General features: G+C 43.2%; 1 long non-coding RNA gene across 1 annotated transcript; it reads right to left on the reverse strand.

The window, feature by feature from the left end:
• Positions 1-3,411: 3,411 nt before the first annotated feature.
• Positions 3,412-18,558, reverse strand: LOC130194850 (uncharacterized). The gene is made up of 2 exons (XR_008831981.1): positions 18,401-18,558; positions 3,412-3,579 (listed from the first exon to the last, which is right to left on the reverse strand). It is a non-coding gene; the product is annotated as an uncharacterized LOC130194850 (long non-coding RNA).
• Between the last annotated feature and the right edge of the window lie 757 nt (positions 18,559-19,315).

Here is a 19,315-nt window from a genome sequence, read left to right on the forward strand (position 1 = left end):
CAGTAGAGACCCGGACAACAGCATAACATCCCCATTTAATCTATCTCCCAATGGCTTTAAATACTTGGGAATCCACGTCTGCTACAATTTGGAAGACCTGGTGAAGATGAACCTGTCTCCTATCCTTAAACAGATTAAACTGGACTTACTTAGATGGCTGCCGCTCCCAATTTCTTGGCTGGGACGCATAGCTGTTATTAAAATGAATATACTCCCAAGAATTTTGTACCTCTTGCAAATGATACCTACTGACATTCCAAATAACTTTTTTATAGATTTGCATAAAACCGTATCTAAATTTATTTGGAAAAATAAACACCCTAAAATAAGATTAGAGAAACTCCAACTGCCCGTGGTAAATGGGGGTCTAGCAGTACCAAATTTTCTGTATTATTTCTGGTCAATACAACTGAAAAACTTATCTGAATGGGTGGCACAAGACCCCAAATCAATTTGGTTGGACTTTGAAATACAAGGATGTAAGTCATTATCAAGTGCACTTTCTTAAATACTGTTAAACAAACAATAGGCACTAGTGACAACTTCATTGTAAGTAACATTCTAAGCACATGGAATAGGGTAAAAAAGAGGTTTTCTATAGATAGAAAATACTCTTTTTATGCACCGATTGTTAATAACCCCAATTTGATCCCTTCCTGTATTGACCATGGTTTTAAAGAATGGAACACACATGGAATCCAGGTGATAAATGACCTCTATAAAAGTGGTACCATAAAGTCTTTTAAGCAACTTCAGGATGAGTATGGGCTACCCAAAACACAGTTTTTCCGTTTCTTACAAATTCGTAGTTTCTTAAACTCTGTACCCCAATACAAAGAAGGTCGTGGACCAGAGCTGATCGAATCAGTGATTCACCAAGTCTGCCAGCTGAAGAGGAAAAAAATAAGCTATATTTATTATAAACTGCTCTCCTTAAGTAAATTAAGTACTCGCAGCAGCAGACAATCATGGGAACAGGATCTTAAAACTACAATTACCGATCACCAATGGAAAACAATCATGTTAAATAGTTAACAAATATGTAGTAGTTACAAATCACAAGAAATTCAATTTAAAATTATACATAAATTACAAACTACCCCATATACTAGGAGCAAATATGATAAAGACTGTTCAGGCGTATGTTTAAGGTGTAAGCAACATGTGGGAACTTATGTGCATTTAATTGGTCTCTGCCCGGAAATTAATAACTTTTGGATTGAAATTGGGAACTAAATATCCTCCATAATAAAATGTCCTATTGAGCTCAACCCTCTCATATGTATCCTAGGCCTACACTCTGTCTCCCCTGTATTAAACAGACATAGGAGAATCCTCAGTCTTCTGTGGTACTGCGCTCGGCTGTCTGTCCTCCAGCAGTGGATGGACAGCACCACACCGTCTGTCTGTAGTTGGCTTCACAATGTCCTCCAGCTGCTGCCACTGGAAAGACTCACGCACGTCCTCCAAGGAGACATAAACGGGTTATTTTCCATCTGGAATCCTTTTATGGATTTTATTGGCGAGGACTATGCCGAAACTATAAGAAGAGGTTTTGCAATCTTGGGACCCAAGTGACTCTGTGAATGATGGTTATAGTTGGTTCAATGTGGAAGATGATGATTTATGTTTTTGTTGTTGTTATTGTTGTTGTTTATTATTTTTATTTTTCTTCCTTGTCTGATTGTCCGTATAGTTGGTTGTTTTGCAATTTTTTATTTATTCGGTTTTGATTGTCTGGTGTAACTTGTAAAAACTTAAAATAAAATGATTGAAAGAAAGAAACCACATCACCAGATAATTGATCTCTGAGGTGCTCAGGGCCGAGTAAAATTACTTCGGTTTTGTCTGAATTTAACATCAAGAAGTTGCAGGTCATCCATGTTTTTATGTCTTTAAGACATGCTTGAATTTTACTGAGTTGGTTGGTCTCCTCTGGTTTTATCGATAGATATAGTTGAGTATCATCTGCATAACAATGAAAGTCAATGGAGTGTTTCCTGATAATATTGCCCAGAGGAAGCATGTGTAAGGTAAATAAAATGTTCATCTCTTCATCACACATTATTAACTCTGCTTCCTCTCCAGAGTCCTTGTAACTTCACGTCTCATCGGGTCCATTGGACCTGGCTGGGTCTGATGCCATGGCACTGTTGATGCCCCGCCCACTCCTCCTCTCTACCTCCATCTGCCTGATGGATCATGGAGGTCTGGATCGTGGAACATGCCTACTACCAACTATTCATACACTCTGTCATATTCATTGATTGTGTTGTTACTGGGTTTTAATTTGTGTGTAATGATTCCTTCTGTACACATGACATCTATTGTTCTGTCCATCCTGGAGAGGGATCCTCTGTTGCTCTCCTGAAGGTTTCTTCCCTTTTTTCCCCGTGAAGGGTTGTTTGGGAGTTGTTCCTGATCCGATGTGAGGTTAAAGGTCAGGGATGTCTATGTGTACAGATTGTAAAGCGCTCTGAGAGAAATTTGTAATTTATGAGAATGGGCTCTACAAATAAACTGAATTTTAGGATGCACTGAGTACCTATCTCCTCTTTTTTCTCTCCTTAAGGATGAATTTTCATCTCTCAATCACACCTTACTAACTCTGCTTTCTCCCCGGAGTCCTTTTGACTTCACGTCTCATGGGGTCATCGGACCCTATGAGATGGCATAGATCCTATCTGCCTGATGGATCATCGAGGTCTGGGTCGTGGAATTCCTGCTCCTGACTACGCCACTGTCCTGTTGAGACTCCGCCCACTGTTGAGACTCCGCCCACTCCTCCTCCCCACCGCCATCTGCCTGATGGATCGTGGAGGTCTCCATCGTGGAATATGCCTACTATGAACTATTCATACACTCTGTCATATTCATTGAATGTATTTTAACTCTAAATCTGTCCTTCTGTACACATTACATCTGTCCATCCTGGAGAGGGGATCCTCTGTTGCTCTCCTGCAGGTTTCTTCCCTTTTTTCCCCCCTGAAGGGTTATTTGGGAGTTTTTCCTGGTCCGATGTGAGGTTTTGGGGCAGGGATGTCTATGTGTACAGATTGTAAAGCACTCCGAGACAAATTTGTAATTTGTGAAATTGGGCTATACAAATAAACTGAATTTAATTTAATTTAATTTAATTTAAAAAACTGAATAAATTTGCAAGGATTTCTACATTAGTTTAGTCAAGATGGTGCTGAGTGACATTAATGAGACATCAAATTAACTTTTTTGATTTTCTCAAATGGCTGCACTGAAACAAAGAGTGCACATTCCATAAACACTGTATTTTAAACTTTTTGCTTGTGTAACCTGTGGCTCAATTTCAAGATTTTTTTACCAAAGTCTATGGATGTTGTCCCCAGGTTCGGCTATGGAGCTCAATTCGTGTGGGAAAAACACAAAATCAAATAGTTGAGATTTAAGGGTTTTTACTGAACTTAAAGAACAACTTAAATCAAGTACACATATTTAAAATGAAAAAGAAACGTTGTCTTAGTGGGCAGTCATCATGTTCATCCAACTCGTGGGTAGCTCGCCATCTTCATCTGATACAAATTTGTATCAGCTCAAAAACCTGACCTATAAAAAAGGTCACATAAAAACAGTTAATTCAAAACACAACATGTTTTCGAGAGCAGTAACCAAAAGCACTGACAGGGCAAATTACAAAGGAAAAGAAAAACATGTAATATAACAAAATGGGAGTCTAACATTGACACAAAATATGCGAAGCACATTGCACAGTCCACAACACAAAATTCACTTCAAAGTAGTCAAGGTGCACTCGCGCTGCACTCACCGCTGTCTGCACCTAATCGAAACAGGAAGTGGCCTCCCTTGACCCGGATATTTATTAGGTCTCGGGTACTGGATTGGCCGATGTTCCTCCCTGAGCCAATCAGTGGGTTACACTTGCCTTTAGCTAATAGTACAACTAAAACAAAAGGCTTTCTAGGTGACACAAGACACTAATTGGTACAGGCAGTTAAAACGTGTCTCGACTTTCCCGCTAACTAACAGAAAACAGAATAAAAAATGAATGGGTTCCTATGGAGCAAAGCTTTAAATCCGCTTAAACTTTTTCAACTTCAAAAGCTTACAATGTCGGCATACCTTGAGCTAAATACACCATTCCACCTTTTAAATGTTGAAAAAATCTTCAGCTATAACTTTATACGTCATCTCTTTTTGATAACTCTTAACGTTATTTAAGTGTCCCCCTTTTAGTTTGATGTGTTTTTCAGCTCCTCTTGGAGTTTTCAATGATTGTGTGTGTGAAAGTCTAGAGCTGTGACGTCATCGCTAGAGGGGAAGGCTGCGTCAGGATCTTGCGGAGAAAATGATTGTATAGCGTCACTACGGCCGCAATTCTCACTCTTTAGGCATTGTTTTCTGGTACAGTCGTAGTGGATCTTGTGCTTGTGGTAGACATGTGGCTATGGACCCCAACAGTTTCCCAGATCTTTCTAGAGGAGCCTTAACGAGGGAGCAAGTCCACATGTTGCCCCACAGAGCACCATCACATCTTTCCCTCCAGAGAGATTTCTCACAGACAATCGTACCTGATTTCTAAATCGCCGCTAGAGACACATGTCTTACCCGACAGTCCCACCGTTCACACTATATGTTCATCAAGTCATCCTTCCTCTTTATATTGGTGAAAGAAATGGAGCGACGGATATCTGACTTTTTGAGATAGTCGATAGGAGTTCCCTAGCTTTAACTCCATGTTAAAACTGGCAACTGTCTTCCCTTTTTACATTACATTACATTACATGTCATTTAGCTTTACAATCCTGTTACAATCATACACCGTAGACGCAGCTACAGGGAGCAATTCAGGGTTAAGTGTCTTGCTCAAGGACCTTATCGACTAGGGCAGGGAGTGAACCTCCAACCCCGATTGAAAGACGGACCTGCTACCCACTGACCCTTTGAAGTGATCACTATCGCAACCTTTGATGTTTGATGCACACAGGTGTTCTCATTTGACAACCAAAGACACACACACACACACAGATTCTTGCATGTACACATTACAAATAGACAGCCTCTCTTGGTGGATAGGAAGAGAAGTGGATGTCATGCTAGCATGACGTTAGCTTGTGTTCGACAAAATGGCTGACTGTGTCTGTGTCCAGGGGCGGACTGGGGGGGGAAAGTGGCCCGGGAGTTACTGTCAGACCGGCCCACTCAATACACGGTGCGCTGCCCACTCAATGCATCGCACGTATCGACCAGTCAGTGGCTTCCTTTGAAATACACTCATACACTTACCATTATTTTGGACGATTAGAAATCATATCATATTTGTTTTGTTTTTAATAACATTTGGCTCCACCAATTTGCCTGGATGGGCATGTGAAATAAAATGATCCTGCTATTGTAACACTCTAACATGACATATTTGAGTTGAGTTAATTTTTTAAAATCTATTGAAAGCCCTAGTTCAGGCCTATTCAACTAGCGGCCCGAGGGCCGGATACGGCCCGTTTGAATTTAACTATGGCCCGCAAGACTGCCTGCAAATCAGTATAGCTTGGTCAGAACAAATAAAACTGACGGACACGCCTCTTTTATACATTGAGACATCTAACCCAGAGCCATTGAGTTTCACTGTTGCCTCAACCAAACCTGTATGGTTACATCTTTATGTTACGCACCCGTGTTGGTTGCCGTTGTTACACCCCTACTGGTTTTCAAACCTACTGGTTTCTACGCGTGTGCGTTGTGTTCTCTTCACATCTGCAGCGGGGCTCTGTCTCGCTCACCAGATTCGTCACACATTCACAAACATATTGCTGGAGATCTTCAAGCCACCGTTCATATCCATTTCAGCGATTACGATTGTAAAAGTGAGCAGTGCATCACAGCCACGTATGAAGAAATACATTTTCGAAAAAATAAAAATAAAAAGATCGCCCGACCTGGTTTCGATCTCTTTCACGCAAAAGGAGACTGCACTCAAACACACGCAGTCTGTGCGCTGCGCCACCAGCTATTAGTTTCAGCTCAAATAATTTATATATTGATCCATAGTGATGCTTGTTCGCAACACTTTTGCCACACAATACCGACGCATTTTCGTGTGTGACTGTTTACCTGTGGAAATATACATTACTGTTTTTCATTTTTAGCCATTATTTGATCAATATTCTGTGCGGCCCTCACACCCCCCGTGATTTTCTTATTCGGCCCACTTGCTACTGAAGTTGAATAGCCCTGCCCTAGTTCATACACAACAAAAACAAATTGCAAGGAGTGTATGCTGGCTTATATTTTGAGTGTCTTTCTTTTAAAAAACAAATTAATTATTTCAAACTCATCGTAAATGAACATCTGAATGTAACACATTTCGAGAACTTTTCCAAAACGTTTGGCATTGCAAGTACTGTACGAACCCTGCTTATGGAGCTCTTCTGTCATATTAATCTATTTTCATTGTATTTAGTCGCTCAATGTTTTGGGAGTTAGGTCATTTGTAAAGTGGCTTTATAAATAAACAGTCTAATATTGCCCTATAATGAATTAATATTCCTTGCAGAATATGTATATACGCCTGACAGTGAAGGAGCCAATGAGGAGATTTTTTTGTTTTGTTATTAAATATTTTGTGCTGACAAACTTGTTCTACACTTCAGCCCACTATAGTTAGCGGTAATGCCTGAATGACTGGTTTGCAACACATTAACTCCAGAAGAAGAAGAAAGGAGACGAAAACAAGAAGAAGGCTGGCCTATGTGTGAGAGCGGGGCTAATGTGAAAGAGTCGCACCAACGGAGACAATCGACCGGATTGGCCGCAGAGTGAGAGGTCCAGAGGGATCTCACAGCGGCATCCCGTCCCCCGAGTTGAATCTCTGGGTCAACTCAGCCGACTCTCACATGTCTGCCCCTAGAGACTGATGCTCACGGTAAACACATTCGATTGGGAGCGCGCGAGGGTTTTGAGAAAGTTAGCGGAAGGATTTAAGTGACAACATCCTGTTTTGCAAAGTTAGCGTAAAGAACCACGTGAAACAACATCCGTTTTTCTAAATAAGATGTCGACAAATCATACACGAACATATAAAAGTAAACAAACTGATTTTGTATCTTTAGAGATCGTTTCTGAGATTTAGCTTAACATATGCTAACATTAGAACATTTTTACTGGACCAAGGAAGAGTTTATAAAAATTAGTCAGACTTGTGTATGTTAAGAAAAGTCCTGTATAGATTTCCCAAGAGTTCCAGGAAATGAATGATGTGTTCCATACATATCTGAAATCTACAATAGCAATCAAACAATTGTAATGTATCAATTAGGACATTTTTCAAAGTAAAAGTCCTAAATGTTTAAAGAAATCTGTAATTTCTTTCATGTTTGAGTTGCTTTATATATATGTATTTCCTCATAGCCCTCATAGCAATAATGCTACACAAAAAATAGAATGCTTCAATCGACACCGTGATCGGTATTATCAAAGTCAAAGTCAAGTCAAAGTCAGTTTTATTTGTCAATTTTCCATATGTGCAAACATACAGAAGATCGAAATTATGCTTTCTGTCCAACATAAAGTGAATTGTGCAACATATAGACAACATAGAGTGCAAAAATAGTAAAAAACATGTGAACATATAGACAACATAAAGTGCATAGACAACATAAAGTGCAAAATAGTAAGAAACATGTAAACATATAGACAACATAAATTGCTAGCAGCATTCAGACATGTGAGTCTGAAAGAGGACGGAGTGGGAGGATGGGGAGAGAGTGCAGCGACCTGACAACCTGGTGGATGAAGCTGTTGGACAGCCTGGCGGTGTGAGCCCGGAGCTCGGTATCTCCTGCCAGAGGGCAGGAGGCTGAAGAGACCGTGTGAGGGGTGGCAGGGGTCACAGAATCGAGGTCGCTTTGGGTGAGGCGGTGTTGTATATGTCCTGCAGGGATGGGAGGAGTGAGGCACCCATGATCCTTCCAGCTGCCTTCACTATGCGCTGCAGGCTTCCTGCTGTGGTCTGTGCAGCTTCCGCCCACACAGTGATGCAGTTGGTCAGGATACTCGATGGTGCCGCGAAGGTGCACATGATGGATGGGGCTCCTGCTTTCCTCAGTTTCGGAGGAAGTAGGCGCCTCTGTGCTTTCTGCCAGCGATGTAGTGTTGGCTGTCCACGAGAGGTCCTCACTGATTTCCACCCCAGGAATTTGGTGCTGCTGACCTGCTCAATGTCCGCACCGTGATGGTCAGTGGTGGGTGATGGGTGTGCCTTTCCGGAAGTCAACAACGATCTCTTTGGTCTTGCTGTTGTTGAGCAGGAGGTTGTTGACACCACGTGGTCAGAAGGTTGACCTCCTCCTGTAGAGGGTCATCCTTGGTGATGAGACCTATCAATGTTGTGTCATCTGCAAACTTGACCATGTGATTGGTGCTGTAGCTGGTTTTGCAGTCGTGAGTCAGCAAGGTGAAGAGCAGAGGACTGAGCACACAGCCCTGAGGGGCCCCTGTGCTGAGTGTGATGCTGCTCGAGGTGTTGTTGCCAACACGTACTGCTTGTGGCCTCTCACTCAGGAAGTCCAGCAGCCAGTTACACAGCGAGGTGTTGAGCCCCAGCTGGTCAAGTTTGCAGATTAGTTGTTGTGGATGATTGTGTTGAATGCTGAGCTAAAGTCTATGAACAGCATTCTTACATAGGAGTCTTTTTTGTCCAGGTGGGTGAGGGCTGGGTGGAGAGCAGAGCAGATTGCATCCTCCGTGGACCGTTTGTATGCAAACTGGAAAGGGTCCAGGGTGGGGGAGAATGGATTTGATATGCGACATGACTAGTCGTTCAAAGCACTTCATGATTATGGGGTCAGTGCCACTGGACGATAGTCGTTGAAGCAGGACGGAGTGGATTTCTTTGCAGGTATGATGGTGGTTACCTTGAAGCATGATGGAACAACAGCTTGTCTCAGAGAAGTGTTAAAGACATCCGTGACATTCTCCTCTGCAGTCCTTCAGCACACGACCAGGGATGTTGTCTGGACCTGTTGCCTTGTGGGTGTTGGGACGAGAGTCCTCTTCACGCTGGCAGCAGACAGGCACAGAACTCATGGGGGGAGGCGAGTCTTGTGTGGACGAGTGCTGTTCTGTGCTTCAAACCGGCAAAGAAGCTGTTGAGGTTGTTTAGCAGAGAGATGTTGTCGCAGTTCTGTGGCGTGGGTTTATAGTCTGTGATGGTCTGAATGCCCCGCCACAGGCTGCGTGTGTCTCTGCTGTCTTTAAAGTGCAATCTTTTTTGTGTAGGAATTTTTGCTTTCCTGATGCCGTGGGACAGGTTTCTCGCTGTTTTCAGGTCCGCTTCCCCAGCTCTGAAGACCCTATTTCTAGTCCTCAGCCGATGGACTTCCCTGTTAGCCACGGCTTCTGGTTAGCCAGTGGTGATGGTCTTTACATGGGTCACATCATCAATGCACTAATGTAAGAAGTACAGTGTCTGTGTACTCCCAATGTCTGTGTGGTCGTTGTATGTGGCTGCCTGTTTAAACATTCCCAGTCTGTTGAGTCAAAGCAGTCTTGGAGGCGCAGGAGGCCCCTCTGGCCACACCTGCATGCTTCAGAACCGGTCTGGAGGCTTTCACTCTGGGTCTGTATGCTGGCGTTAGCATGACGGTGATGTGGTCAGAGAGACCTATGTGGGGGAGGGGGGAGGCCTTGTACGCTCCTTTGTGGGTTGTAGACCAGATCCAAAATGTTGTCTCCTCTTGTAGGGAAATCAACATGCTGGTAGTTTGGGAAGGACAGTCTTAAGGTTTGCATGGTTGAAATCTCCAGCAACGATGGTGAAGCCGTCTGGGTGAGCCGTCTGTTGTTCGCTGATGGCCTGATACAGTTCACAAAGTCGCATTTCTATCACTGTTGTTGGAGGTCGGGGATGTAAACAGCGACTAGCAGAATCGCCGAATTCCTCGGCAGATAAAAGGACGGCACCACGATCATAAACTCGCCAGTGGTGAGCAGTGTTTACATACACGGCAGCGCCCCGGCACCATGCATCCCGGATGTAAACACATACCCCGCCGAGTTTTCCCTCCATCAGCGAGGGCTCTGTCCGCCGGTAGCATGTTAGCTGCTCCAGTCTCACAGCAGAGTCGGGATGTGTCGTTTAGCCATGTTTCCGTGAAGATGAGCACACAGCACTTCATCACGACACGCTGCTCCATCTGCAGCACTCTAATGTGGTCCATAATATTGTCCAGAGATCGCACATTAGCCATGATAATGGATGGTATGGCTGGACGAGTTGGCCTAGCCGCTAGCCTAGCTCGGGTTCCTCCGCCCCTCTTCTGCTTCCTCTCACAACGCTTGCGGCGCCTTTTCTGGGGAGGAGGCAGTCGAGTCCGTGTGGTCGGTGTGGTCGAGCGAAGTAATCCGTATGCGAGTGTTTCCGCTTGTTCAGCGTCCAGAGTGTGTAGTTTGGTCCTGCCGATGGTTAACAGAACCTGGCGACTATATTTGGGTTCCGACGTAGACAGACGAGGCGAAGCGAACAATTTTGGACGAACTTTTGCACAAACATTTAGAAACAGAACAAAACACCAAATGGTCAGGACAGAGAGGCGCCGCCGTCCGCCCATCTCAGAGAAATATCGGTGATCGGCAGATACTGATTTCAGTGATCGGTGATCGGCACCAAAAACCTGATCGGTGCATCTCTAGAAACCAACAAATGTTTTGATTGGCCACATCATGCAACATGCACATGCTCAAGGTATGTTTCTTAAAATATGTTTAAACTCAATACAGTAACTTCTGAAGAGTTCTCTAAATGTTTTGCAGTTCATGAAGGCAAAAAGGCATAAGATTGTATATTGTCAAATTATTTTTCAGTAATACAGTAGAAATGATGGGATCACTTTGCAAGTCGATTTATACTGTGCGCAGGGTTTTTCCTGCATAGAGAAATTTCAGCCGAGAAGAGTTGTTAACGGGGAGGTGCCCCATCAGAGCGGCCAGCTGCTGATCACTCACTCAACATCTCGACTGCACGAGATTTTTGACCCAGGAAAACCCTGTGTGCGCCCCTAAATTTTCTGCTTGCGCCCCTAACATTTTAAGTTAGGGGCCACTGTGCTCCTAGTTAAAAAAGTTAGTCTGGAGCCCTGTAGAAAGCCTTTTTATTGTAGTTGTACTAATGGCTAAAGGCAAGCAACTAGTTTAAAATACAGTGGGTACGGAAAGTATTCAGACCCCTTTAAAATGTTCACTCTTTGTTTCAGTGCAGCCATTTGCTAAAATCAAAAGAGTAATTAATTGTATGTCTCATTCATGTAACTCAGCTCCATCTTGACAGAAAAAAACAAATGTAGACATTTTTGCAAATTTATTAAAAAAGAAAATCTGAAATCTCCCATGGTGCTCAGTCTTCCGAGTCTCAGTGGTGAGTAGAACCTTGGAGCTCTACAGCAGGAGTCTTCTTGGGGATGATGTGTCACACCTGGATTTGGGGATCCTGCCGCTTCAACAGATCCTCTCCAGCTGTCAGGTTGGTGAACGTTGGGGTTCAGGGCTCTGGGCCAGTCCACAATGGTCCAGAGTTGTTCCAAGCCACTCCTTTGTTCTTTGAGCTGTGTGCTTAGGGTCATGGTCTTAAGGTGAACCTTCGGCCCAGTCTGAGGTCCAGAGCCTCTGAAGAGCTTTTCTTCAGGTTATCTCTGTACTTGGCCTCATTCATCGTTCTTCCATGTCAACCAGTCATCCTGTCCCTGCAGCTGAAGACTTTTCAAACCCGTCAGAGGTTCACGACAGGAAGCCTCTGCCTGACCGGCAATCGCAGAAAGGTGAGAGGCTCCACCGACCGACGTCCGACTTCGCGAGCAGTCGTTTCCCCAGAATTCAGATTGTCAAAATGTTGGTTGATCCACCGGGAAAGAAGAAGAAGAAGAATAAAAAGAAGAAGAAGAAGCGACGGGAGGAATTCACCAAGTGCACGATAGAACTCCGGCTCTGCTTTTGATGATGATGATGGTGATGATGACTGTAATAATGTGCGATAGGGCTCACGCACACGCCTTCTTGGCAAAACGACTAGCCGTCGTCCTTTCCAGCAGTACATGCCAGCAAGCTGGTCGGATCATGTCGTGGTGGCCTGCGACGCCAGATTCAGCTACGCTTGGAAGATGCAAGTCTGAAGCCGAGGCACGCCGAAAAGAACCTCCAAGGGTGACGTGACCGAGGGACTGACAGGCGTGACGTGATGTCACGCTGCATTTCTTCACCTCACGAACTCAGCGGCTCTGATCAGGAACAACACCGTGGTCGCACGGTGAGAAGAACAAGCCCGAGCCCCCACTGCGCTGCTCGCGCCGGGCGGAGATTATGGTACCAAGCTCCTTAAGATATGATGGCATCACCAATCAAGGCTTTGTAGGTTAAGAGATTATTTTTAAAGTGATTCTTGATTTTACTGGGAGCCAGTGCAGAGCAGCTAGTGCAGGAGTGATGTGACTTTCAGTTTTAGTGAGAACACGAGCTGCATTCTTGATCAACTGGAGGACCTAAGAGACTTATTAGAGCAGCCTGATAATAAGGAGTTGCAGTAATCCAGTCTCAACGAACGGAACCAATTTTTCTGCATCTTTTGAGACAAGATGTGCCTGATTTTGAAATATTACGTAGATGAAAGAATGCAGTCGAGATTTGCTTTATGTGGAGAAAGGACAAGTCCCGATCAAAGATAACGCCAAGATTCTTTACAGTGGTGTTGGATGCTCGAGCAATGCCATCTACAGAAACCACATCACGCCATGATCGCATGTGTGTGAGTCGCACTGCATGGGCTGTGTCAGTTTGTTAATATAACCGCTAAAGTAGCCGACAAAACACCTACCTTAAGGATGTATCACCTCTAGCCTCCTGAACAAACCTATCCGTTGAAATCTCCGATCTAAACCGAAACTATGGACCAAAGTCAACCACAGTCACTAATGGATGCCATCATGCAATGCAAATGGACTTACGCGACTTGATGCCTCCACTAAACCATCTGTCCTTCTGCACATTATCTATTGCATCTGTCCATCCTGAGAGGATCCTCCTCTGTTGCTCTGCAGGTTTCTTCCTTTTTTCCGAAGGGTTATTTGGGAGTCCTGGTCCGATGAGGTTTTCAGGGATGTCTATGTGTACAGATTGTAAGCACTGAGACAAATTTGTAATTTGAAATTGGGCTATACAAATAAACTGAATTGAATTGAATCAATAAGGCAGTGGGAGAGGTCAACATCAAGCTGGAAATGTTGGGTGAGCAAATTACTGAAGTGCAACAAAGAGTCAGCTGCAACGAAGACAACATTGAGGACTTAAAAAACCGCATCAGTCACATCGAAAAAGAAAACGGCTTCCTGAAACAAAAGGCGGACTCAATGGAGAACTACAGCAGACGTTCCAACATCCGTATCGTTAAAGTTCCAGAGAAAGCCGAACTCCAGGATATCATTGGGTTTGTGCAACAGCTGATCCTCCACCTCTTTGGTCAGGAAAACTTTCCTCATCCTCCGTTAATTGAGAGAGCTCACCGCAGCCCCACACAGAGGAGCGACAATACAAGCTCATCTAATCCTAGACCAATACTGGTGAGATTCCTGAGTTTCCAGGACAAAGTCAAAATTCTTCGCCTGTCCTGGCAAAAGGGCGAGCTCTTCATCAACAAGACGAGGATTCATTTCTATCCCGACTACAGCGCCGAGCTCGTGAAGCAACGACGTGAATTTGAACCCATCAAAAAAAAACTTCGGGATATGAACATGGAATACTCTCTATACGCCTCTGTCCTTCACAACTGTGGAGAAGAAAAGCCGCCCACAGTAGCCTGGTACTTGTTCCCGAATAAACGGTAATAACTATAAAACGTCTCGGAGCTTTCCATTCTGACCCAGGGTCGCTACAATATGAAGTTATGAATCTCAGTCAAATTGACGTAACGTTATCTTTTAATGAATAATAAACTCGTTGTGCTCTTTAGATCCTCCAAAACCTAATTATATATCATGTTTAGCCGCTACGGAGACGTCAGAGCCAGCGGAGTATTTAAAAAAAGTCCTGCCGAGATCAGGCTGCTCTCGGCGGCCGCACAGCGCGCTGAGCGCCCGGAGCTCAGTGGTCCCGCGAGCAGGACCTCAAATCTGCGTCGCATATCCTTATTAGGCTGAATCTCGATAAACCGACCACAGATTTGATGCTTAAACTACTAACTTCTCGGCTGAAAACATCCTTAAATTGCATTCCGTGACTCAACAACAGTAGTATTTAGAATGTACAGACAAGAATGCATAATACACGCTGTTCGTCTACAGGTCCCGCCCCCCTGAAGCTGGAAACCGAGGGGAAACACTGAACTCGATTACTATTGATCCAAACAGAACAAGGGTTGAACCGGGACTTGAAACATACTATTGAGAACATATTCGCTGACATGCACGTGATGAACAGTTTTTTTTTTTTTTTTTTCATCGCAGACTTTTTTTTGCCTTAGGCGCTCGGGATTTGTCATAGGCGCTCGGGAAAACGGAGTAGGCGCGCGCCCAAATGTTCTCTATGCAGGAAAAACCCTGGTCGGTCGGCCCCCCTGAAGCTGTAAAACTAGGGGAAACACTGTAGAGTAGAGTTACGATGATAGATGCTGATCCGTCGTCTTGAATATAAAACATAAGAGATGTGAGACAGCACAGTGGTGTACCACAACTTGATGAGTCATCAGTTTTAGGGCTGCAACTAACGATTATTTTGATAATCGATTAATCTGTTGATTATTTTATCGATTAATCGATTAATCGGATAAAAAAACAAAAACACTGTAATTTTCAACCCTTTATTCAAAACAGGGTCCGTACGGTCATGGAAAACCTGGAAAAGTCATGGAATTTTTAAATGGCTATTAGCAGGCCTAGAAAAGTAATTGAAAAAAATAAAATCCCGAAATATTTGGAAAAGTAATGCAAATTTGTTTTATTCAAATGTTAATTTACACGGTATATATACGGTATGCTTTGGAATTCTCATTGTTATTTTAAATACTACATCTTCTCACTTGTTCATGTATACACAGAGTTTTCATTAAATGTTTAATCATGGAACTTTGGTTTAAAGTCATGGAAAGGTCCTGGAGATCCACTGGTCAGCATGAACCCTGTTCACTGGTCATGTGGATGAACCTGTTCACTGGTCAGCATGTGTATGAACCCTGTCACAAACAGACTGACAGCGGTTTACTCTCCTGAGTTGGCTATTTATGGGTTAAACTCCTAATACGGTGAGGGGGCGTGGCTTATCTCCGTTGCCTTTCTCCGTGGAAAAATATTTTCAGCCATCCGCCACGGAATAAATAACCATGTTCTCTCCGTTATACTCTTGTGGAAATGCCACACACGTCGTGACATGTAGCGCCCTGGTGTCTGGGTTCATAACGTCACCCGGAGGCGCACTTAGCTCCGTGAATGTCTCCGACTACGTGAAGGACTTCCGCATCCAGCGTCACGAGGGCAGCAGCAGCCAATTAGATTCATCAACAGCGGAGCAGCTCAGCGGTGATTGGCTCTCACAACACAGCGTTCCGTCTCTCCCTCCACTCTGGTTTCTCCTGCGCCGCTCTGCGCTCAACTCAACTTTGTTTACACTCCGTGATTTATTGAGCGCCGTAATAATCGCGCGACACAACGAATCGATAATGAAATTCGTTGCCAACTATTTTAATAATCGATTTTTATCGATTTTATCGATTCATTGTTGCAGCCCTAATCAGTTTCCCACAGCGGTGGGCGAGCTGGGTGTAAACCACGGGCTGCATGCTTCATTACACACTGTATGAAGAGTAAACTGGTCTCACATCGACTGGACGTCAGATAACGACGTATGACATGAACACCAGACTGACAACAAGAGCGTGTTGTCAACTATTTATTGAAGTTAGCAGTATATTGAACAGGCATCAGCAGGGTCACCTACTTTGTCCTCGCTCCGTGTCCTCGGCATCTCAACTACAGCCTCCCGAACAGGTATGGCATTTTACAGCAAAGTCCTCCGTGTTTAGTCTTTAAAACATTAGCGTTACATCAAAAGAACGTGACACGGAGGCTAAGCGATGGAAATGTGCATGTGACAGGTCTCTAGCCTTCACCAGTAGGTTCCCCTCTAAGCACCAAAGAATGAGCAACCAGAGAGTTGTTCCAGAATAACTTTTATTGTCTTAGGCCCGCAGACTGTGTCTCGGCTCTCCACGGTCCTGATCTTCCGTCTGTCCAGCTCCTTTATGGAGACAGACTCAGACACACAAACACAGATCATCATCGGCTGGACTGATTACCAATCAGTCCAGCCGATGACAATCAGACACCGTTCCCTGAACCACACCCCCGCTCCACCCACTCTGCAGCCGAGCCTAAACACCCCCCGCTGCCACAGTGCATTTCCTAGTGAGTCAGATAGGTCCTGAGAGGCCACTCCTACAACACGTCTGCTCACGCACACGTACCAAAACCAGTTCATTCAAACACCAGTTCATCTCGCACACCGTACAAGCCCTCCTCCCGTAGCACCATGACTGGAGGCGCATTACATTTCAAGTGGCGGTTCACATGACCGGAGTGTCGTAACCACGACAACAACGGATGCGTTCGGCTGAAAAGTCACATTCAAACAACCCAGATCGGGAGCACACAAGGGTTTTAAAACATTTAGTGGAAAGATCCACGTGAAACATAATCTGTTTTTCATAAAAAGATGTCGACAAATCGTATACTAGCATTTCAAAGTAAAAGCTGAATTAATTTGGTATCTTTATAGATAAATAGATAGAACATTTTACATTTAGCTAAAGTTATGCTAAAATTAAAACATTTTTACTGTACCAAAGAATCGTTTTTCAAAGTAAATGTCCTACATTTTTACAAGAAATCGTTTATTTCTGAAGATTTGAGGCATTCTAAATATCTTTCTCCCCAGAGTTATGCAGATGTGTTCAGGACATTTCTGACTCCACCTATATTGAAAATCTTACTTTTTTTAATCAACTTATCTTGATATATTTCAAAGTGAAAGTCACACATTTGTAAATGAAAATTTTTTTACTCAGAAAATATTTAAGATAAATATTTTAGAACATTAAAGTGACTCATTTCAACTGTGAATTATTTAAAGTGCAATTATAAAAATAAAAAAATTAAACTTTATGCTCCACAAGTTTGAATAATTATAACATAATAAATGCATTAAAAAAATTGCACATGCTTTTGGTCCAATAATTAGTGAGACATACACTAATTATTTCCTTTCTGAAGCGTTGCTGTGTCCATTCCGAGGCACTGGCTGTGGAACCAGCGGGAACAGCTGTCACACTGAATCTAAAAACGGTGGGAAATTAACCACCTTTAACGTGACCTAGGTTACATACTGTTTTATCATTTAAAACGTAACCGTTGGGAGCATAATAAGAATATTTTACAAAAACATTACATAAAACATTTAAAATACAAAATATATTCATCACATTGTGTAATAACAAAAAAAGATTCCTGTACTTGTATTTATAAAGCATAGGGACACTTAGTACTTACTACAATTGTTACATTATTCAACAGTTTGGGGGCCTAAATAATAATGTATAGATTTTATCTTAAAATAATCATTCCTTCAAAGTAATAGCCTTTTTTTAAAGATGTTTTTTTCTCATTTGATCACTCATCAGCTCACCATCACATTATGTCAAAAATCTTAAAACAATAAACACTATCATGCAGTCAGAAGACTAAAACGTGAGTGCCCCAGTGGCCAAAGGGTGAACTGGTAGGACTCCGGCCAGAGATCTTGGTTGCAAACAAATATTACAAAATGACTGATTTCTTATAAAAATGTATGACCTTTACTTTGAAAAATCTCCTACTTGGGACAGTAAATTGTTTTGATTGCCAGGCTAGGGGATGTCAGGGATGTCCTGAAAACATCTGCATCAGTCATTACATGGGACTCTGAGGAAAAACATATTTAGAATGCCTGCATGATTTCTTGAAACATTAAGTAGTTTTACTTTGAAAAATGTCCTAATTGAAACATTAAAATTGTTTGATTGCCAGTTTAGGGAAAAACAATTTTTTTGGGAGCACCGAAGACCCATTTTGACCCAGGAAAAACCCTGATAAAGATACAAAATCAGTTAATTGTTTACTATTTTATGATAGTGTATAATTTGTCGACATCTTATTTTGAAAAACGGATGTTGTTTCACGTGGTTCTTTACGCTAACTTTGCCGAACCGGATGTTGTGTCACGTGAGTCTTTCCGCTAACTTTAACAAACCCCTCGCGTTCTCCCGATCGAATGCGTTTACCGTGAACATCAGTATATAGGCGCACTAACATGTCAGTGTGCTAAGTGAAGAAGAAGCACCAACCTGATGCGTGTCGCCATTGTTCTCTCAACTGAGACACGGTGTCCTCATAAGCTGCTGTCAATGTGTCCAACAGCCCAAAAGACTCTTCAACGGCCGCGTGGACTTGCTGCTTCACCAACAGTCTCATCATTTCTCCTGGAGACACGGGGACAGACAACGGAGGTTCCTCGCGGTTCATGTCTGAACGACGCATGCGCAGTTGGGTGTATGACGCACTTGGGTCTGCCCCGTGCACCCAGAGGGGATCTCATGCCCTTAAAAGGCGTTTTTCAGCTGTCTCTGATGTCATGATCACGTGGTCTCTGAGAATCTCACCAGAGAGTGTACGTTTTGATCGACAGTGGTGACGACAGGAAGTTTAATATTCATGTGTATATATATATATATATATATTTGTACACAGCAAGAATCAACTTGTGCAGGCAGCCGGTGGAGAGGCCGTCTATTACAACCAGTCTGGACGACTGAGACCGTGAACAATAAACAGATGCTGAAAACATTAAAATTAACACAAAACCATCTAGAGGTAGTTGAACACGTGAACATGTGATCATGTGATCACGTGTACGTGGCTAGAAGCCGTCATGTCAAACTGTTGTGCAATAACATCTGTCACAGAGCAGTTGACAGTAATCAAACACACATGGAGACGCTTCCCTCCTCTGAAGCCTTCAGGGTCATTTTAATATCCATGTCATTATAGATGCAGAGCTTCTACAGGTTTGATGTTTCACCTGAAACCTTCTGTTAGTTTGTTTTCTTTGCTCTTGTATTGAGTGTTGTTCTACTGCTTGTAGTTTTCTTTAGAGCTGGGGGTAGTGGTGCAGCCTCTGGTGGCTAACCGGAGTAATGCAACTAAATCCTTCTGCCAAACTATGAGTGCAGACAGAACTAAAGTAAAACCTGTTGAGATCA

This window comes from Pseudoliparis swirei, chromosome 6 (genome assembly GCF_029220125.1).
Source record: "Pseudoliparis swirei isolate HS2019 ecotype Mariana Trench chromosome 6, NWPU_hadal_v1, whole genome shotgun sequence".
NCBI classification, from domain to species: Eukaryota; Metazoa; Chordata; class Actinopteri; order Perciformes; family Liparidae; genus Pseudoliparis; species Pseudoliparis swirei.